The sequence below is a fragment of the Ochlerotatus camptorhynchus genome, unplaced genomic scaffold (assembly GCF_037179485.1).
Source record: "Ochlerotatus camptorhynchus isolate MF236.1 unplaced genomic scaffold, CSIRO-AGI_Acam_v1.1 ptg000251l, whole genome shotgun sequence".
In the NCBI taxonomy this organism is placed as follows: Eukaryota; Metazoa; Arthropoda; class Insecta; order Diptera; family Culicidae; genus Ochlerotatus; species Ochlerotatus camptorhynchus.
In genome coordinates, this window is record NW_027040741.1 from 4,845,727 (window position 1) to 4,869,447 (window position 23,721).

Consider the following 23,721-nt stretch of genomic DNA (forward strand, 5'->3'; position numbering starts at 1 on the left):
CGACGATGCCGCGTTACGCATTCTCCTGCCGACATTCCAGAGCGTTTGCATGGAAGTCTCTCGCGATAGCCCTTCGACGAACCGACGCCAGTAACCGCGTTTTTTGGCCCTGACCAAGCTCTTAAACTTTTCCTCTAGCTCCGTATACCGCTCAAAGTATTCGCGGGAACCGTATTTACGAAACTGTTTAAACGCGGTAGACTTCTCTTTATTCACGTCGGTGCATTCCTGGTCCCACCACACAGTGGGAGGACGTTTGCGAATGGTAGTGCCAGGAACAGGCTTCGTTTGTGCTTGAAGCGCGCAATCCACTATGAGCCGCGATAGGAAGGAGTACTCATCCAACGGAGAGAGAACGTCGACCGATTCTGAACCGTCACGGACCGCGTTCGCGTATTCTTCCCAATTGATGTTTCTCGTGAGATCGTACGCGATGTTGATTGGACACTGTGAAGATGAACCGTTGGAAATCGAAATTTTGATGGGCAAATGATCACTACCATAGGGGTCTTGGATTACCTCCCACATGCAATCCAATGATAGTGAGTTCGAACAGAGTAACAAGTCTAGTCTGCTCTCTCTTGCTGGAGGTTTGGCTATTCGAGTTACTTCACCGGTGTTTAGAATGGTCATATTGAAATCGTCGCATAGGTCATAGATGATGGTTGAGCGGTTGTCATCGTACAGCTCTCCCCAGCCTGTACCGTGGGAATTAAAATCCCCTAAGATCAACCGCGGCTCAGGTAGCACTGAGCAGATGTCAGATAGCGCTCGCCGAGAAACAGCCGTTCTCGGAGGGATGTATAACGAGGTAATACTGAAGGTTTTACCTCTAATATTCACCTGACATGCGACAATTTCAATACCTGACACTGGAGGAAGGTCGATTCTGTAGAATGAGTGTTGTTTGTTGACCCCTAGGAGCACCCCACCGTACGAATCTGCACGATCGAGACGGATAATGTTGTAGTCGTGAAGAGAAAGGTTAACATCTGGAGAGAGCCATGTTTCGCAGAGAGCAAACGCATCACAGTGTATGTTATGCAGTAAAAATTTGAATATGTCTAGTTTTGGTAAAATGCTTCTACAATTCCATTGAAGGAGAGATACCGTATCATTTTTTGGAAAATTATCCATCGAAGGATACGAATGTAGCAAGGAGGGGCCACTTGGAAGCAAATTGCTTCAGAAAAGGTTTCACGATTGGAAGCATCATGTTAATGATGCTCCGAAGAGGGTCAGTGATGTTGAACAGATCGAGAATGCTGTCCACAATTCCAGAAAGCGTGAACATGGCGTTCTGCTGTTCTGGTTGCAAAACTGGGACATCTGGGGTTTTAGATGTTCCCGGAAGCCCCGGAAATTCTTTGTCATAATCGACAGGCTTAAAACCCGGTGGATTGGGTTTCGGTTTATTTCCGTGACCTCTTGATTTATCCAAGTGGGCTTGGGAGTCAGTTTTTTTAGTTTTCTGCGAGTCATTCTTGGATCGCTTCCTTGAAGGACCTTTGAAAACAAAAGGACTTCCGTCATTGCCCTCTGAGTCAGTGTCGTCCTCGTCAACTGGGAGAAGATTGAACGGATTATTGTTTTCTTTTTCCGGAGTGATTTTGGGAGGAGGATTGAAAGTCTTCAAGATCTCCGCAAAGGAACGCTGAGAGCGCGCCTTCAGAGACCGTTCAAGTTTTTTTCCTTGCTGTTTATACTTCGGGCAATCTGCGAGAGGATGCGGAGGTGTCAAACAATAAACACATTTAGGAGGAGCACCACAAGCACCCTCCGCATGCTTCTCGCCGCACTGATCGCATCGTGGCTTGTTGCCGCAGAAGGCGGCGGTGTGGCCTAATTGTTTGCACTTGGTGCAGTTCATCACCCTTGGTATAAACAACCGCACAGGAAGTCGAACCCTCCCAATTCGGACGTAATCTGGCAGAGTCGATCCGGAGAAAGTCACTCGAAACGAGTCAGTCAGCGAATAGATTTTTTTTTGTCCCGTCGAGGGATGCTGACTGCATTTGGGTGCAGTCAAGAATCTTGACTTCTGGAAGAACGGGGTTCTTGAAGACACCAACCCCCCTCTTCAAGAAGTCATCGCAGGTCAAACTCGCTTCGGTGACCACTCCTTAGATTTCCACGTCACGACTGGGAATGTAAACGCGGTACTCTAACGTAAAAAGCTCGCAGGCAACAATCTCATTCGCCTGCTTGCGGTTACCTACAGTGACGCGCAGTTTGTCTGGCCTCACCTTCAAAATGTCGGTCACTGACGAGAAACGTTTGAATAGATCTTTTTCGATCTGGTTAACGTTAAGCGGTTTTTGTTTGGGTCGGAAAAAACAACCCATGGGCCTGTCGAGGCGTCTGGGTATGACTTATGGCGGGGGGCAGTTTTTGTTTTCTTGGCGGGGTTAGGCGGAGTAGGGGGAGACGGTTTTGGCGGTGTGGGGGGAGAGGGATTAGGTGGGGTAGGGGGAAACGGGTTTGGTGGTGCGGGGGGTGACGGTGCTGGTGGTGTTGGTGGCGATGGATTAGGCGGGGTAGGAGGAGATGGGGTAGGCGGTACGGGCTCCGGTGCTCGTTTTCGCCTGGGCCGCTTCGGGATGGTTCCGGTGTACTTCTTCACCGTGGCTGACGTTTCCACGTCGGACAGTTCGTCTTCAGTGGGAAGGGCAGGAAGGGTATTCCCCCCGCCATCACTATTACCATCCATTGCGGGGCAACTGCCACCGCAATAGATACAAAACAACTACACACAGGGAACACACAGGGACAAGAGAAAAAAGAAGAAGAAGAAGAAAATATTTGCGTGGGATGGGAGAAAGGGGAAACTAAAACAAAGGGGCAATAAATAAAACTTATTCGCTACTTAACTACACCGGCACAAAGCGTGTGTGTGGAAACGCTGTTATCACGTGGTGCGTTGGTGTTCGTCCACGCTGCTATCCGGTGGTGATGGTTGGTGTTGGTGGGTCAGCAAGCTGGTGATACGACACGCTTCACTATCACTTGCACACCCTCGCGACGGCGTGAATAAATGATGGACTTGACGACGCCGTTAACTCCGGTGATGGATTACCGGGATGAATTAAAGCTGGATGGTAACTCCAAGGGGCTCGGCCGATGGAATTCCACTTCCTCTGTTGGACACTGGTCACTTGGGGCACCCAATGGGGGGTGAAAAAAACCGCTCGGGCGGAAAAAACACCGAAAAAAACTAGATGCCGCGCAACTGAAACCGGGACGTTGTTAACCGACTGAATGCTCAACTAGGAATGCACCTGGGAGTGATGATCGATGACCGGCTAAACTTCAACAGCCACGTCGAATATGCCTGTAAGAAGGCTTCGAAGGCCATCAACGCGATAGCTTTAATCATGCAGAACAACGCTGGTCCCAGCAGTAGCAAGAGGCGTTTTCTGGCCAGTGTGTTGTCGTCGATACTGAGGTATGGAGGTCCAGCCTGGGTTCCAGCGCTGGAAACGAAGCAGAACCAAAGAAAACTGAGCAGTACGTTCCGGTTCATGGCCATGCGAGTCGGGAGTGCGTACAGAACCATCTCGTCGGAAGCAGTATGCGTAATCGCTGGAAAGATCCCTGTCGGCATCGCCCTGGCGGAAGACAGTGAGTGCTACAGGCGGAGAGATGCCAGAAGAGTTAGAAAAGTTGTGAGAGCGGAATCGTTGGCTTAGTGGAAACAGGAGTGGAACACAGCGGAGGACGGTAGATGGACACGTAGACTTATACAGATTTTGTCGACCTGGGTGTACTGAAAACACAAAGACGTCAACTTCCACCTAATGCCACGGCTGCTTCAGGAAGTACCTGCATCGGTGTATGAAACGCCGGAGCATGTGGTCTTCGACTGTCAAAGGTGCGAGGGAGTGCGAAGGGAGATGCCCGTCCTTAACGTGGAGAATGTCGTCGATGGAAGGCACTTGGAATGCCTTCAGCAGCTACAGCGAAAATGGAGAGAGGAGCAGTGATCTAGCAACACCAGAACACCAGATGAATATTGACGAGATGCCGCTTCAAGTTGTATACAGTGTCCACTTTGAATGTTTTTCCATTTGCCTTGCAAAGCACAAAATTCATAACCACCTTTTCGGTACCGTCGTCAAACCGCACTTTTTTCTTCGTGAATAACTTCGCACTTTGTCCCCTTGTATACGTTTTTCAGTTTTTTTTTCTGGTGTTATCACTCACTCACGTAAGCTCTGCCGGAATCTTTGGAGAAACAGTAACGCCTTAGCGCTGCCATCTTTCTCACGGAAGTGAGTGTATAAACAGACAAACAGAAAACAGTCAACTCTCTCACTCTCTCGTGCTTTGTCTAACAATCTCTCCAGTGGTGCCAGGATAAATCTCCGAGGAGACAAGCAGAGATTCACCCAAAAGAATGATATCTCTCGCACCCGGGTGATTCTCCCCAGAGAATGTTCAACCCTGGGTATGCCCCTAGCTGCTGGTCAAGCCACGGCAACTGTTCGGGTTGGCCTTACAATGGCCTCTTTTTCGATAATTGTTAAGGTCGTTTTAATAGTTGGTAACCTAGGTAACATTTTTGCACCTTTTGTGCTAATCCTCGATCACTGGGTTCTGTTCTATTAGGTATTATATTTTAATATCAAAGTGGACAAACTAAGAAATCAAAAAACAAGCAGATAACATAGGGAATTTTCAAGCAAATGAATAATTAATTTAATTTAGTTATAGCTGACATTTATTTTATTATGAGGGCTTCAAGGCAGCTGTATATCGGCAGAGAGTTATATTTTAGTTATAGCTGACATTTATTTTATTATGAGGGCTTCAAGGCAGCTGTATATCGGCAGAGAGTTATATGTTGAGCTGCCTTATTTTGTTTAAAAATTGTACCCGAAAAATTGCAACACTTTCTTTTGTGTATAACTTTTTATTGCACGAGTAAATATGATGAATTTTCAGTAAATCTAGTTTAGAGTGTAATGTTAACATGTGCAAAATATCGTCACAATGTGTCAAGTGGTTTTCAAGATGGCTTCCAAGCAAGAAGTGCTTCGACAAAAAATTATAGGAGCGTTCGTGGAAAATCCAGGCCAGTCCCACAGGTGGATCGCGAAACAGTTTAGAATCGACAATTCCACCGTGTCCCGTGAACGCAAGGAAGGTGAGGGATAACTTCAAGCGCAATCCAAAGCTTTCGATTCGGGACGTGGCCAAGAAGGTCAATTCTTCCGTCTGGTTCGTCCAGCAGATAATGAAGCGGGCCGAACTTCATTTCTTCAAGGTAAGAAAGGCACTTAACCGAACCGATAAACAGAATAAGGTGGTCAAATCCCGTGCCAGGAAGCTGTACCGCGAGTGGTTGGTGCAGCCGAAATGCATCGTAATGGACGACGAGACGTACAACGATGCATTACGCATTTTAATCAAAATTGTAAAGCCCTCCTATTTGGGGAAACATGCTTTGAAACAGCTTGCTGTGCCCCTCATCCATCAGCAAAGAAGGCAAGACATTATCATTGAGGCGGGACTTAGCAAACTGTTGCTGAGCTTAATTCTCCTAGTAGAAAAAGTCAAGAGATATTCCTGATCAATTGCAAATCTCGCTAAAATAGGTATAGAATTGTGCACATAATTTTTTTCCATGTTTTTTTTCTAGCGTACCAATGAAAGCCGGACCACTGAGATGCTGATGATTTAAAAAGATCGTGATTGATTTTTTTTAATTATTCTTTTGACATTTGAAAGAATAAAATCCCGTCAATATGAGGTTTTAATTATCTGTGTACCATTCATGATTTCAAAGTGGTTAAACACGACCAAGTTTTTTTTTTTTTCAATAAAGATTTCAAATTATTATGACATGCTGGTTTATGGTAGTAACAATTGGCAGCTAAAACATGACCTTGAACTTGTGTTGTCATATGAAAGGTAAAATCCACTTCCATGTAGACCTTCGACGTTGCAATATGCCATGAAAACCTTGCTCCGCAGTTGCGGATCTCTTGCCAAGTCATAAGATTCTCTGCAGATTTGACAGCAAAATTGAATTTGTAACTGCAAAGAACATGCACACCATCAGTGGTCAGGAAGAATTTTTGGTCGGTAATTTAACTAACATAAAAATTACAAAATTATATTAAAAAAGAAGAAGGGTATGTGCCTAGGGGCACGAACGGAAGCTTGACGTAGGACCGCTAGTGGACGGAACAAATATGTTGATCATTTAGTTCTTAACTCTTTCCGTTTTTGACTAAATGACTCTTTCCGATGCCGACCGGATGACGGCGGCCCAGTCATGCTGCCTATTGCGGGAAACCTTTCCTCCGGTCGATGTGGGTCACATGATTCCCACACCGGATCTGCGTAGAGGATCGCAGGTGATATGATTTGTTTGTAGACAGCATATCGGTTCACCCTTGAGAGGCGGGATCTGCGGCAAATCAGCGGATACAGACACCTAACCAAGGTGGAACACTTGAGTACGGTTTTCTCCACATGCGAGCGGAATAGGAGCTTTTTGTCAAACAACATCCCGAGATAGGTTACTTCAGCGGACCACTCAACCCTTGTGCCATCCATGATTACAGTACAAGATAGAGCCGGTTTTAGTTTGGATGATTGCCGATGGAGGAACATGATTGTTTGTGTTTTGGAGGCATTGATTTTAATTTTCCACGTGGTGGCATAATCAGCAAAGGCGTTAAGGCATCGTTGAAGTTTGTTCGTTATTTCAAGAGGTATCCTTCCTTTGACGGCTATTGCGGTATCATCTGCGAATAGGAAAAACACGCATCCGTCGCCGAGGGGAGGAATGTTGGAAGTGTAAATGCTGTATAGCAAGGGGCCCAGCAGACTGCCTTGCGGGACACCTGCTGGGATGGAAAACGTGTCTGAAAGACAACCATTCAACGATACCTTAAATGACCTTTGCTGGAAACAGTTACGGGTGATTTTAACAAGATGTAAAGGAAAGTTGAAGTTACAAAGCTTGTATACAAGGCCATCATGCCAGACATTGTCAAACGCTTTCTCAACGTCAAACAATGCCATGGCTGTGGACTTAGATACAGCTTTGTTACTTCGGATGTTATTCATCACCCGTACTAGCTGGTGATTGGTGGAGTGCGCCTTCCTGAACCCATAAGTTTCGGTAGGATAATGTTGTTTTCCTCCACAAACTTGAGCAAACGATTGAGAATGAGTTTCTCGAACAATTTGCTCAGCGCTGAAAGTAGGCTGATTGGTCTGTAGCTTGAAGGCAATGTTGGACCCTTTCCGAGTTTGCGGATTGGTTTGATTTTTGCTACCTTCCAGATACTTGGAAAGTAGTGCAGTTCCATGCATCTGTTGAAGATAGCGGTTAGAAGAGACTGTACTTTCATGCTGATTCTATTCAAGATCAAGTTGAATCTACCGTCAAACCCGGGAGCCTTCATATTCTTGGTGCATTTCAGCGCTGAGCAAATCTGTTGTACTGTAATCATATCCGCCGGAGGCACGACGCAAGGGGAGGCATCCAGGTTTTGAACACATTGCGCAACCTGATCTTCGAGCGGACTTTGGATTTTCGAGCCAAGCAAATGCGATGAAGCGACATGCTCGCCGATCGCATTTGCTTTATCCTGTGGTGTGATTAGAAGCCGTTCGTCATCATTTTCGACTCTGACAGGTGGAATGGGTTTGGGATGAGTTTTCACGACCTTGGCTACCTTCCAGAATGGCCTGGAGCGGAACTTTCATTTCGGAGTGAGTCCATTCTGTAAGCAATCTGCCTGTTCAGATCAGCCAATTCACGTTTTTTGCCCAGGTCTTCAGTTCTCTGAAACTGGCGTATACGAACATTTCTCAGGCGAATCAAGAGTTGGGTGAGGGAATCAATGGCTATAAACTTACCCCTCACAGGAACTTGTCGAACGAATGTCTCGTCATTCTTCCAACGCCCGGTCGATGTCATATACGGTGTAGAGCAGTGGATTTTCATCGATGTTGCTGTCCACCATTCGTCCGTAAGGGAGAACAGCCCATAATGCACCCCTGGGGTAAAATGCCCACTTTTAGAAAAAACAGCGATAACTTTTCCTAAGATGCATTTTCCGGGTAACGGTTTGTGATTGTTTTCAACTGGAGGTTTCACAAATAATTCTTGATTATAAAATCATGTATTGACCTGCTGATTCCTTAAAAAAATACATTTTGTGCAAAACAGGACACAGTTGTTAAAATCATCGACTGTAAATTAAGCTTTTAACATCATATATCACAAAAAAAAATAACAAATTTACGTTTCGTATATTTTTTTAGATATTTTACTTGATGAATCACAGTTTAACATTCTATTGAGATTTTGAGACCTTATTTCTGATGTAACATAAAGAAATAATCATTTGAAATACCGCATCCCTTTGCATTATCTACTTGCAGGGGTTATGGTTTGTTTACCATGGGGTGCATTTTACCCCAATGTTGTGGTGCGTTTTGGCCATTGTTGTCGTGCGTCTTATCCCAATGTTGTGGTGCATATTGCATCATGAATCAGGCGTTTTGCCCCGCTATCATGTTGGAAGCAATTTAGAAAATACCTTGAAAGTCATGGAAAATCATCCTTTTGTAGTTCTAAATCACTCGATCTTTGTAGAAAACATGGTAATGAACCAAACGCCATTACTTTCTTCTTGATTTTAGCTTCCATTCGCCAGCCATTGACGATTTTGCTTAAAGGGTGCGTTTTGCACCATCCTACCCTACTGAACCCAGTTGACATGGTGGTAGTCTTTACGCAGGCAGCTTCTAGCAGGAACCACGTTGGCACCGTCTTCAGTCAACACTTCACCGTCTTCAGTCAACGGTTGGTGGTTGGAGCTGAGATCGTTGTGCACCTCCGGCTTGGATAGTCCGATGCACTATGGGAAATTTCCATACAAGCAGGCGGACAAAATTATTTTCTTCATTTTTGCTTCAATGTAAGATGTTGAATGGTTCTAATTACTAACTGAGCGACGAAGATCAAATTTTGATGCTTCACGAACAACTTTTGATAAGGGCTTAGTTGATCTTTAATGATAATATTTTCATTTTTTTTCGCTGCTTAAAAGATGAGGATTTGCGAATCTTTGTCGACAAACATTACCTGTTGTGCTAGTACCTGCTCCTCCCGATCTTGGATAATGAACTCTAAATCCAAATTTGTCATAAAGCTGCGCCGTTACTTGTTTAATTCTTTGCAAATACTGTTCTTTATACGGCTGTAAAACTTTTCATTGCTTTATATCCATACGATACGAAATATGCAGCATACATTCAAAGAAGCGAATCCATGCATCAAGTGGAGATATACCATAGACTAGGGTATCTACTTTGTATAGAAATCCTTCTTCTTATTTGTCTTTGTTGTTCATTACGTTTGGAGTTGCTCCACAAATAGGACAGTTCTACCACAAACGAAGTGACAGACGGAGCGGCTCGAAAACTTTGGTGACTAACCTGCTATTTCAATTTTTCAGTGTACCACATGGCAACACCACTACTACTGGATTGTACCACATGGCAACACTACTACTGGATTGTACTAGCATTTTCACCAAATGTATTAGAATGTTTTGGTTCTATCTCTTTCACTCTACTCAAAACTGAAATGCATAAAAAAAATGACAAAATGATACACTCTTTGCACACTGTCAAAGAATCATTGTACACAAAATCAACTTTGTTCAAATCAAAACAAAAAAACTAACCCATCTGGTGGATGATGGCACAAGCTTCCAAGAAAATTCTATTACAGTGAACCACATTATTTTAATGGATTTCTTCGCCAGTTATTCGTCTGTCACTTCGTTTGTGGTTCTACATTGATGAGCTACCACAAATATATGTTTACACCTTACCGTCTATCATACTTAGTGCAAATTTAAAATCAACTAAGATTGTGCTTCCGTTTAATAGATCAAATTTCACTGGTATTGCGCATTTCACACCAAACTCGACTAATAACCGCGTTTTCACTTATTAAAAAGTGTGATTAAAGTGCGAGCTTCCGTCTTATTGTCTTGGTGTCTTCGGTGCACTAATTTCTTATGATGCAAGCAATAAGTGCTCCGAAGACACCAAAACGATTTGACGCAAAGGTGCACTTTTATCAGACTTTTTGCATTTTCGGGGCAGTCCAATTTCAGATGCAATCAGCAATATTAGTTCTAGCATTTCTTCTCCACGTCTTATTTTGTAGCAAGAATTATCTCTTTACTCTCTTTCACGAATTGCAGGATGAATGGCCCACAAAACCGAATGTTTTGAGGCATGTGGTTAAACCACATAATTTTGTTCGGATGATTCACCATATATAACCGTATTGGAGAGAGTGTTGATGAGAATACATCCGAATCATCTTGACATTCGTCTGGCAGTTTTTGATGATACTGGGAATAACCGGTTGAACCATCCATGCTCCAACTACTCAATAGAATCAATTCTGCATATTCCAGGTTATTTGATGTCATAAACTCGTCGAGTTCCATCTCAATAACTTTGATGATTCGTTGGACTGTATGTTCCAACAGAGCCTATAGTTTCACCCTTATTTTGGACGCAGTTTCCTCAATGGATTGAATCGGAGGGGCACATACTTTTTTAAATGTCCCGATAACATTGTATGGTGGAAATCTTGATGGTGCCTCTATTGACTTTTGCTTTAGCCAGCTTCAATGAACATACTAAATGCTTCTTTAGGTGACATCATTCCACGTTCATCTGTTAACTGTGCGTATATCTTTTTTAATGTTCTTGGGTTTTAATAAGGTGTACAATGACCTTAACCAGATTAAAGTCCCGTCGATTATAGGCAGTCCGTCGCGTAATAAATAAAGCTTTCTCGATGCTGTCCACCTTTGGATTTACTTCCTCGTTGTCGACGAGACGACGCTTGCTTCTTTCGCTCAGCTCATTAAACTGCGTTGAAGGTCTCCCTCGTTTTGATGTTGAAAGAACGTTCTGCTCCTTTTCGATGAATTCTTTGATGGCAAATTAGATTTGAGCCAACTCCGATGATCTGAATCAAATCTATCTTTTTATCGTTGAGATTAATTCCAATTCTCCTTGTATTTACTGACGAGTTTGTAAATTTTATAATGTAGTCGTGTTTGATTTTCCACGTGGATATGATATTTTTCACAAATATACTTGAAAGATTTTTGAACGTTTTCGCTATGCGTTAGTTCTACGTCAAAAAGTGAAATAATAGTTCTAATATCCATGTGCGATGAAACTAGAAATAGCCCATAACAATTTATATAAGATTCTGACATTGAAATATAAGTAGCTTCAACAAGTGTTGAATGAAAGGTAGAAATACTGGGTAGCAGATGCTTTATTCTACCTTTGAAACATAATTAAGCCCACAAATAACAGGTATAAATATAAATGATCATATACGCACCATCCTAATACATTCTTAATACATCGTGCTCTTTTGCTTTTTATAATATAGAATAGGGTAAATGTTGGCTTCGGCACCAAAGACTATTTTCGGCAAACCATTTTCAAACGTTAATGACAATGAATTATCCGAGCAGAACATCTTGTTAGATGTATTCAAACGATTCCTTGGTTAATCAACTACAAAGGGTCCAGGTGTGGGAGCTGCCTCCCTGGCGTCGGTAGCATTAGTGCTCAGCACGGAAAACAAGATCGACGGAAAACACACCAAGGAAAAAAAAAATGAAAATCTGCTAATCTATTTTTTTTTCCTTTATTAACGAGACTTTCAGCCTTAGGCTGGTTCATCTCCTGCTAATCTAATCAAATTTTGGAAAACGCTCTATTTCCAAATGGCGCAAGTTTGCGCAATTTTTTTTTCTGAACTCGATAAAATACACATAAAACTCGATCATGGAGCATAACATGACCTGGGAATGTTTGGGAAAAAAATGGCTGACCAACAAAAAAATAAATTTGATGTTTTTCTTGTTATTTCTACATTTTTTTTATTTTTATAATTTTTTAAAATAATTTTTTTGTTTTTTATTAATTTTTTATTAAAAGGACTTTTCATAAGCTTTCTAATGGTATGTAAAAACAAATGAATAACTGTTCAATAAATTATAAAATATTATTTTAATGTGCGCCTGTTTCTTAAGCAAAAAGTGTATGATTTTAGCGCTTTTTCAACTTTCAAGTTGAATATCTCTTAAACTACAAATCGTAGATACCTAAAATTTTGGGAACTTCTTAGTCAAAGTGTTTACTATTGATAAAGTATTCCAGAAACTGAGTTAGAAAAAGTCAATTTTCCTATTTTTGTCCGCCTGATTTCCTATAGTGCGATGTTCGACAGGAAAAAATCCAGGGTGGAGGGATTTCACGAAATAAAAGTTGCAAACTGCACAGTGTACAGTCCATGTTGTGCGTGGTCGAACAATAGACATGCATTCCGGTTCCGCTGGTAGTTCCGCCAAGCTTCATGGCGGGCATTCAGGTCACCCCCAACGATGAATCGGGAGCTAGTACGGGTCATGACGATGACAGCTACACCACTCCCACTGGAGCTGGTGCGATCAAGCCGCATAATATTGTGGTCAGGCAACCAGAAGCTGTCGCCGGACTTTAGATGGGTCTCGGTTAGAAGACCCACGTCGATGCTGTGCTTGCGGTGGAAGTTGGCAAGCTCAATCTGATTAGCTCTTACAAAGCAAGTGTTCCAGGTAGCGATGGTTAGCGGCTTAGACACCATACTGGATGATAAACTTACCGAGCACTTGAATCTGTTTGGGCTTATTGCGGCACTTACGTAGAGCACCGGTCATGTCAATGAAAATCTCCATCAGTTCATCCGCTGAGAACAGATCGGGATTATTTGTTTGAGCTGTTGGTTGCCTCCAGAATCCAGGAGGGATGGAGAGCTTTGTCCAGCAGAAGATCCAAACGTTTCTTGAGGGGGGGGGGGGATCGCACCCGTGAATTTGCTGGTCCATGAAGAGGCGGAAAGTCCTCCGCCTGTTTTCGGATGCGCTTGAAATCTTCACGCTTAGGGCACTGCTTGTCGGATCCATGGTGAGCACCACCACAGTTGGCGCATTTGGACGCCACAGCTTCATCCGCAGCACATTCGGAGGTGGCGTGGTTTTGAGGGCAATTGCCAAGTGCCGTGTCCAAAGTTCTGACACCGTTGACACTGAGTCACATCGCGATGGCCGCCACGATATGGCTCCCAGCGGATGATGATCGAGTTGATAGAGCGGATGGCTTTCAGCACGTTGAGCGTCATCGTTCCCTTCAAGAAGTGTACCAGGAAAAGGCAATACGCCTTCACATTTTCGTCCTACCGTGTCATCTGATAGACTACGCTTGGGGCCAGCTTGTACCAGTCCCTGATTTCATGTTCGATAAACTTCGAGTCGAAATTAGGTAGGCCCCTGATGACGACCTTGAACGGTTTTTCGCCGGGGATGTCGTGGGTGAAGAATTCCACCTTGAAAGTCCTCAGGTGGGCGATGATGACGTTGAAAACGATTTGGCAAGCGTTTTTATTACAGATGCTTTTCTCCTCCCTTCCTTTGATTGGTGAAATGGTAAGCGGTCAACCGAGCATTGAGCTATCTCATGTGAGCATGCGCAATGTGTCGTGTATTCGATTTGCGCTCTATCGCTACGTCCGTGTTTGAGATTTTTCGTTACATGTCTGAATTTTTATTTTTTCAATGTGACCCCCAGTATAGAAATTAAAGATGTAGTTCTACGTCAAAAACCAAGCGAAGACTACATTATAGAATCTTTTATTCCGGTGAAACATTTCAAATTCTGTGTACGGTTTATACCTATCTGTAATAGAATTTTACATTTTCCGCTGGGGTGTAGCATTTAGCCTTCCAACTATTGATAAGATCCTTAGATAAAGCATTATGTTGTTTATAGCCATTACAAGAGCTTACCACATCATCTCACATGTGAGTCTTCTGTCTAGCTTACGTGACTTGCTCATTTCTTTATCATACGTGATTATGGCTTTTTCATAGTCGTCCCAATTCGAGGTGTGTTTTGCTTTGTTGAAAATTCTAGGGGGGGATTTTCGTTACTTTTCAATCTTCTTTTTTCACCAAGAGGCCTCTTCGATCTTTTTATTATTGAGCTGCTTTTCGTAGTGTACCCGTCTGCAGTTTTGTTAAGTATACAATTTTTTTTTTCTTAATTTCCATCAGAATGAATTGAAATGTATTGCGTAGTGTCAACTTCAGCTGGTGGATAACTTAACACAATATATGATATTCGCAATGATTTCATAATTTCCGCATTGGACGTGAATTCTTATGTTGATACCTGAATCTGGAAGTATTTAATGATTCCTTACCGAACATGTATTTGAAGTTGAAGGAAATGTTCATACCTGAAAATATAAATTAAAAGGAAAGTATTAGAATTTAATTGAATAAATCAAAGTTATTGCATAGCTTATCATTCTACTCTTATCATATTATCCGGAGATGAACCAGCGTCTGGCAGAAAATCTCCTTAATAAAGACAACCAACCAACCCAACCTCTTATCATATTCGCCAGTTTAGGTAGTTTATGAATAGCCCCCTACATGTTTGTTTCCGTTTCATTATTTACATCAAGGGGAACAGCGCTACGATAAAAATTGTATGTGTGTAACCATTGAATTACATTATTATTATTATTGTTATTCCTATTCATCTTTCACCATAATGTTCGGAGGAAAAGCTTGAAAGCCGGACTGAAAACTTTTCTCAGGTTGATCTTCGTTGAAGCAGTCGCTTCTTGCTATTGACTTCCGAAAGACTAAATTAATCACCCCTATTCCAATAATCCCAATCCAACAGCCATACAATCAGCAATAGAACGCTCATATTCAATATTGTGAACATCAACGATTTCCTCCAAGTCGATTGGCAATGTAAATTTCCGGAATAATTCTCCTTCATTTATCATTGCACCGAAACGCAATCACAGTCCTTCACATCTATCAATATTCATAAACTCTCACCAACATTCCGCACCGCAAAGGAACGTGTGGAGGACGACGGGGTAATTGGACCTTTGGATAATTAACTCTTGAAAAAATATTATGCAAAGTTATTTTTTTATTGTATAGTTGAAGTTGTCAGACACATGTTAGCTTGATAACAACTGAAACGTCAAAATGAACAACAAAAACAAACATTGCATACGGCAGCGGCCGGCACTTATTATTTTGTGTTTAGCGAATTTAATGTTTTAGAGTTATTATATAAGTTATCATTTAAAAGTTATGTTACTGTAATGAAAACACAAGTCTGTTCGATGTACTTTCAGATAAAAATAGATTTTTTTTTTTTTAATTATGAGGTATACAGAAACGGTTACAGCTTGACTTGTATCGTTTAAGACAGTCACTTTTGGATGGAATGGATGGGTGTACCTCAGGGTAGGAATTGAATACAGTACATAACAATATCGCGTTTATGAAATACATCAGTCTTTTTCAGCGTGAATGTTTGAGAAATTTAGATCTTGTGTGTAAAAGTTATTCACCGTTATTCACCATATTATTGGTGTTTTCGGCAAACTTACAAAGCTAGTAAGTTCACATTTTTTTCACTGCGCGGCAGAAGTATGAATGTGAACTTTCAGTATGTTATATCTTGAAAGCCTGACCATCTAGAAACTTGTCGTCTTTGGAAAACTTGGTCAGGTGACTAAGGTTTTTCTGATGATAGTTATACAAGCGCCATGTAGTTATAAAATTGTGAACTAATGTCCCTCCCGTCCAAAAGATGTCAATCATCCGAACACATTTTACGAAGACAACTGCTTCTCAGATTTTTTTTTTGTTATTAAAAAGATGTTCAGCTTCAGGTAACTACTTAGATGATCAGGATATCAACGTGAAATCCACATGCAACCAGCACCACGTAATGATATAATTATGAACATAACTGCACACAATATAGAAGCCAAATTTGAACAACTTTCCTTAAGGCGGATACTAATATAGCCAAGACTCAAGATATATTGTATATAGAAAAATAGCATACTCATTAGCCCCACATAGTTAGAAACTTCTAAACTATTGTTCTCCAACCAATCGGTCTTTAGCCATTGTACAATTTTGACGACGAAGTAACCTTCTATTTTTTTGGTTCGTGATAAAACGTCATAAAATTAAAAGAAAATTTCTTGAAAATAAATTAAATTGATATTTTAAATTGTTTTTGTTAAATTTAATTTTAAGCGTCTTATTCCGTCGTCTCCTATCACGCTTCATCAGCGTCGATTTCATCTTTGGGATCGAGTGATTCCATAGAAGATGGCTAATAAACAATTATAATTTCACAGTTTGCACGTCGTCTTTTAGCGGTCTTCCACCTAATCGGTGTTCGTAAGGAGAAATTTATATAGGCATAGCCTTGCCATGCCATGCTATGATCAGTGTTGCTTCGGAAGGTTCTATTGTAGTGTGAGTACCTATTTGTTAAAGGTAGTACGTGTGCGTAGAAATGGTTGCCTGCAACACAAATAATCCAAAAAATATGCAGGGTGGTTCTCTTGATCAGCTATTCACCAAAGCCATCAACGAGACTTAGTAACATTTAGAACCACCTTGTTTCTCAAACGCATGCAAAGCACATGCAATACAGCAAACACATTACAGAAGCCGCATGGAAAACAACCTGTTATTATTATGATTCGAAAATTGCTCATATTTCCTGCGTTCCTTCTCTTCATTCGATGATACACGGCAACCTCAATCCCACAAGTGGGCAATGGAGCAATCCTTACAGCTGTACTTTGTCTACTGGAAAGCATCTCGGTATCTGCATCACACATTCCAAACCATACCCCAAACATACAATCATAAATGTGGACGCCTTTCGCCGGGAAAGACGGTATCGCATAAATTACCATATTTTCGCTATGAATTGGAAACAATTATGGTTTCTGATTTCCAGCCGTTAGTTATCTAAATAGCAACTAGGTTCTTCTCTTAACGAGCTTACACCTACTCTCAAACTTAGTGATTTTTAACCATCAACAGCTATTAATTGACAGCCTTCTGTGCCAACAAATGCATGAATTTGTATATTATGTAACAAACACAATACCCAGGGAAATTGAGATCATTTCCAACACTAAGATATTGTATACCGGATCGGAAATCGAACCCGCCGGCTTGGTAAAACCGTGCCTTAACTGACTAGACTATCTGAGGCCCCTAGCAACCATCACCATTCATGAATCGGCCATCGCAGTCAGCTGGTGTGAAATGGATGCCATGGTGAACTGAGAGATATTCATGCAGTGAAAATGCACTTAACACTAGATTTCAATTCGGTTCGTTTGATTACTGATAGATTCTGATTCCAGTAAATGTGCCAACAAAACAGCAATCGCATTTCCTGTTGTAGTAGCTAAAAGTGATGGCTGAAAAAAGAGGTGCAGTTCGAAGAGGGATCTGAACTGAATTCATGAAGCTGAGGTGTGCTCCATAGATGGTAAAACGTTTCTTAAAATTATAAATGGCTGGAATGGTATCAGGTATTTAATCCACTGTAAGCACACTTTTATAAGTGACTATGAGATGTTTTTCTAAGACAATATGAAAGTAATTTTTTTGCTTAGTCCAAGATCTCAGCCAGAGATCGTTCTTCATGTGTTCAGAGTCTTAGAAAAATAGTTAATTTTAGATTTTGACAAATTTTTCAAGTCAACGATCTCAATAATATTCAAAATAAAGAGAAAAGAGTTCTCAACCGTAACTATGCTTTGTTGTTCTTCTCGGACATGTGTTTGTTCAATTATGAGAATGTTTTTTTAATGAAAAATTGTCTATATATTTGTATACATTTCTACTTTTCTTTATGTAGTTCGTTTATTAGTAAGGCTCACGGAGCTTTACGGAGCCGATAATTCATTGTTCTTTGTTTGTAACAAAATTCACTTAGTTCTATGTCTAGTAGGAGTTGGGCCGAATACTTACCCGGGGTTAGAGGGGTAAATTGTCGAAGGATAAGAAAAGAGGAGGAGCTTGGGGGTAGGGTTTTGTTGTCTCATCAGAGCGATGTTGCCAGTATGAACGTTAGTGTGGTTCTAGATTCGGCTGGAAATTTCTACTTTAAGTGACAGCTAATCATTTGAGTGTATGAATTAGTGGAAAGAAAACAGACTTCGGCAACGTTTTTTCCTGACAATCAATTTTAACCATTTTACAAAATATCTCATCGAGCTTATAAACCTGCAAGTCTGATGTAAATTCCATGTTTGATCCATAGATTTGTAGTGTTGTTGAGATTGTTTCCAATTAACAATATATCATTCGATGATGCATTTTTTGCTTTGTAACTGACCGACACAATTGTTAAGCTACTTGCTATTCTTTTTAAAAAAAGTGCAATTATAATAATTAATATAATATTTTAAGACCATTTATTATACCATTTTATTGTGCAAGGCAAAAATACTTGAACAAACCTTACCTATTTTGAAGTGACCATCGAGATAGATTCATTATTCCGATTAAAAAAAAAAGCTTAAAATAACCACTAGAAACTTAAATAAGTATAATTATTTATATTCGTAGTCTGTCAGAAGCCAACTTGAGCTGTAACTTGGCGTAAAGCGAGCATACAATTTTTCATCAATTGATCGTAGCACTAACTGATATCATGTTAAGTAGTAATTTTACAATGTGCAATTGAATTTTTCACGAAAATCAACATATTCTGTTGGGGAGCCAAAATACCTCTGCCTTCGATGTGGGTTGTTGGAAAGCTCCCCAAAACTCGCCGGTGGATGGAGATATAAAAAAATATAGCAGCTATCCTATAGCTCCATACAGGGCCTTCAATAACCACATTTTTATTCCTCAAAACTCAACATTTTTATTCCTTAAAACTCAACATTGGCTTAAATTCTAACACACAAAACAAATTAAAATTGCCCGCGCGCAGACTCCACACACGGTCGGTGGTCGATAGGTTTCTACCGTATACAACTATAACGATCGCTACCTATGCGAAGTCTTCTCTCAGGTCCAAATGAGAGTTTGCTCCAGCTCTCTTATCATTCGTTATCTTCCGAATTATATTCCCCACTACAGTTCTCCTCTCGGTGGTTCTGTTGGTCAAACTGCTCTAGTTGCTGAGCACGTGAGACAATGGTGATAAAGATATTTCTGCAGCCTATTGTCGCGGTTGGGGGCTCACATCTGATGCTATGGTTGTAGTGCGATGGGGTGAGATTGATTCTACTCGTAAACATATCCGCTGACTAAAAATACATTACTGATACTTTTTCCAAGGCTATGATGCTCTAAAACTGACCAAATCGTCGTTGATAAATTTAAGTTGGTTAGTATTCTTAAAACGAAAAAAAAACAACGAAAAAAAAACAAGAATGCTCTATACAGTATATAACTTTTTTTTCTAAATGTTGCATCTCGGATTCTATTTATTCGTATTCTAATGTTTTTAAAACGTTGGAATGATTATTCCCTCAACTTTTCATTAATCTGTAGGTAACGCTACCTGTTTTTGTAATTGCACCGTAAAATTCAGATTATAAGTTTTTAACAAACATTTCCAGAGACCACTCGTTTAGTAGTGCAATCAAAAATCTATTCATTATCAGGGGCTTAACCTCATCGCCAGGACTCCAGAGGTGATTGATTTTCGTGACAAATGTGGGTGGTATTCAAGGAAAAAAGAGAGAGATTCGTATTTAAGTACATGGTAAGTTTAAGGTTACATATCTGAAATATGCTGATATCACAAAATTCATGCAAGCGTTCAATCATTGACCATTTAGTTCAGTGACAGTTACCCCGAATCAACTAGGAAATCACCCAACATGGTCAAAAACCATCTAACAAATGTAACATGTTTTGATCAAAATAAACGTAAAAACACTGAAACCAACTGAATTCATTAAAATGAACAATTAGCATAGGTTAACATACAAGTGTTGTTAGCTTATTAATAACTTACCCTCTAAAACAGACTCCAACTGTTCTAGTAATTTATCAAAACGTAAATCCCTCAGCTCAAGTTTTTTTTTTTTTTAAATATCTAGATAGAGCTGGAATTAGGGCGTAGCAGCTTTTGCAAACAATTACTTCTCTTGATGATTTCTAGAAATTCAAGCAAATCAACATCATCGTGGGCGTGCCATGAATTCCGAGAAATCATCGAGAGCAAAGCTTTTTCGTCCTAATTACATCTGTAAATACAGTTTTTTTTATTGATATGTAATAACAGTTTTCAAATATGATACAGTGCAGGAATACTTTAAACTGATTATTCCACGAATTAAACGAACATCGGTTTGGTTGAAATACGTTGAAAACAATAAGGATCCACCAAGTGGGTGACATTTGGAGGGTTAGTGATTTCTAAGGTCATTACCCTACCCGAAAGCCCTGCCCTGATAGTGATACGGATGAAGATTGTGAAATAACCTGGATAAGGATCATTTCTCATTGAGCAAGTTTGGACAGCTTATTTTTCTGGAAGCTCATTTGTGGAGCTCGTAGGTAAATTTATATTATATTGCAGTTTGTACCGTGATGTTAATTACCATTTCAACACAAATTAATTGAGTGTCATTTTTTTTTCTTTATTTTAGAGATTTTTAGCCATATGGCTAGTTAATCTCTTACAATTGTGTGTCAATCACAATTTATATTTATTGATTGGTTCAGTACCTATTAGGATAGTTCAAAATATCGATTATCCTCCACTATGTTCAATTAATTGCAAGGACCTGACTCGCAAAATTTGAGCTCCTTTGCACAGCCAATTTTTTTTTTAAATATTACATCGAAAATCTCATGTAATTTTTATGGCCACGAAAATAAACAAATGCAGTAAAAGCAGCGTAATGTCAGTTCATGCACTGTATAACTATTTGTACTTACGTTAAATTCCTCCAGCTACAACTGTGCTCAATAGCGTCAAGTAAATTAAATATTAATTGATTTCCAGGTCGATAAATGTCTGATCCGATTTGATTAATCGATTCCTTTAAGAACAACAGCATCTTGCCCTAAGGCATTTCAGCCTGGATTGGTATGTCCTATTCGTCGCGTAAATTACTCTAATGTTGACTGCTGAGCAGTTGATGGTACACGTCAATAGAACATAATTTTCCCAATTAATTATTAACTAATCATCCTGACGTTTAATTAAAATGTGGTCTTGGCAAAGTTGTGGTTGACAAAATGTCCAAAGCTTAGATGTACATCATTATGACAAATGGTTAGGGTGATAAAAAGTTTACTTTCCCCATAGAATCTTCAGTCAGTGCAGTATGAGATCGCAACCAATTAAACTAAAATGTTGGGTTATCGATTGAGCTGGTTTGAGCAAAATCGATATACCGATGCATGCACCTCCACTTGAAAGAATATATCACGCATTGATAATATTTTAGGGAGAGGTTTATAAAATGTGGAATTAATTCTTGAAACGGGCTTAGGTACAACTATTGAATCCCGGATTTAAAAAAAAAAACAATTGGGTACTTCACACTGTTTCTGCCAGCACTCATCACAAGAGGACAAGCCACTTTCGAAGGCATGGGTTGGTGTAAAATCGAGTTGAGAGTGTATGTGAAATTGTCTTTTTATTTGAAATATCAATAATTATACTGGTCGTTCAACTTCTTCTTCACCTTCTTATTCTTATTCTTCTTTGCAGGTCAAGCATTTTTCTTATTGCATATTAGCCAATTGCGTGCTCTCATCTTAGGGATCTAAATGCACTTCCACAGTAATTAGTTGAGAGCTTTCGATACTAAATAATACCAATGCATTAATTTGTATATTTTATCATTATTATGATAAAATATTTTATTTAACACTTGGAATTTAACTAAAGCACTAACAAATCCAAAATAACTTCTAAAGATGACAGACAGAAAACGAAATAAAGTTGTTTACCTTTGCAGAACAAGAAATTCACATCGTAGGGGAAATGGATGTAATGTCGGCCTAAATACTCTTTATTTGGGCCCATAGATAAATTAAGCAATTTATTAAATTTTCAATAGTGACCAAAAAATCCATTAGTACCGTCCCAATGACGCTTTCATCTAGATAAAATTAATAAAAAGTAGATTTTTAGCGATGAGCCCAATCTTAGATCCATAGGCCAACATTAGAGCCATTTCCCCTATTGAAATGCAAATCACTTCAAAACCATTAGAAATGGTTTCAAAGTACATTGCACTTATATTGATGGTGTGGGATTTTCAACATTCAAAATGCTAGAAATTAACGTGTATAACACTTTGAACCAATTCGTAAAACATGTTAAATCAATATGAATGTTGATTTTAAATTAGAGATGAACTAGCCTAAGGCTAAAAATCTCTTCAATAAAGCTTAAAAAAAAAAAATTTTGGTTTTAAAAACCAAATATTTAAGCACTTGAATAGGACGTGTATTTTTTTTTAGTGTAAAAAAGTTTTGTAATAACACTAAAGCATGGTTCGGATAGAACTGGATGCAAGAAATCAGCTCTATCCTTAAATTGGTTTGACGTATGCATATGTTAAATTTTACATTGTCTGCGTTAAAAAATACTTTTTCTTTTAAACATAGGGGAAATGGCTCTAATGTTGGCTTATGGATCTAAGATTGGGTCCATCACTAAAAATCTTCTAAAAATATTCGATTATTCTCAATTTTATCTGGATGAACGCGTCATTGGGATGGTATCAATGGATATTTTTGGTCGCAAATGAAAATTTATTCGATTGCTGAATTTATGTATAGGTCCAAATAAGGGGCATTTAGGCCAACATTACATCCATTTTCCCTATATGAAAATTCTACCACTGGTTTTATGAAAATATCATTAACTATTCTTGGAATTTCCACTATGTACAAAAATCATGCCAATCCTACATATCCCGAGTCACCTTGCAAGTGGGTGGAATTGTAAGCGATTGGGTGGATTACCCAAGAAACAATTTTGGTTTTAGTGTGGTCTTGTAGACTATGATTTGACCATCCAGAAGAATGGTTTAAACCTTTGAAAAAACTTTCAATATTGCTGTGGTTAATTTCTTATTCCTTATATCCACTTCGTGGTCACAGTAACACTGAAACACTTCCCAGCTAGTGACAGCTCTCCAAATCAAACAAATTTTTTACAGATCCTTTATATGTCCTTAAAACGACAGAATGCAATTTTTCAGTCACTCATGCTTGTACAATTTTGAGTCCATCGTCTTCTTTGTGGCAAAAATCTGCAGCCACTTTAAAAATGTTTAATTGATTTTGAGAATTTACAGCACCGCTTACAACACTTTAAGAGGAGCACATTCCAACACAAAATAAAATAAAATAAAATAATGTAATGAAATGTTTGCTGTATACCAAGCAAAATAATTTAGCTGATTGACAATTAACTTTGAAAAAACCATTTTGGATTAAACATTGCTTTCACCGTATATTAGGCCACAATGGCTAGACACTCGCTCATTCATCGAAATCAGATGAATAATATTGTAACCCATTCATTCCACAGTAAAAAACTCAAATTGATCCACCGGGCAGGTGAATAGAACCTTTGTTACCCAGTATAATCTCGTTTTTGATATTATCCATAGATATACGAGGCCTTAGAGGATATTTTTATTTTTACTGGTCTCAGTTTCTGCACTACTCAATTGAACAGCAATTATTATTCAATAATCAATTGATTAATTTCCTCACGTTTATTTTTTAACATGACAATAATTTTAAGATA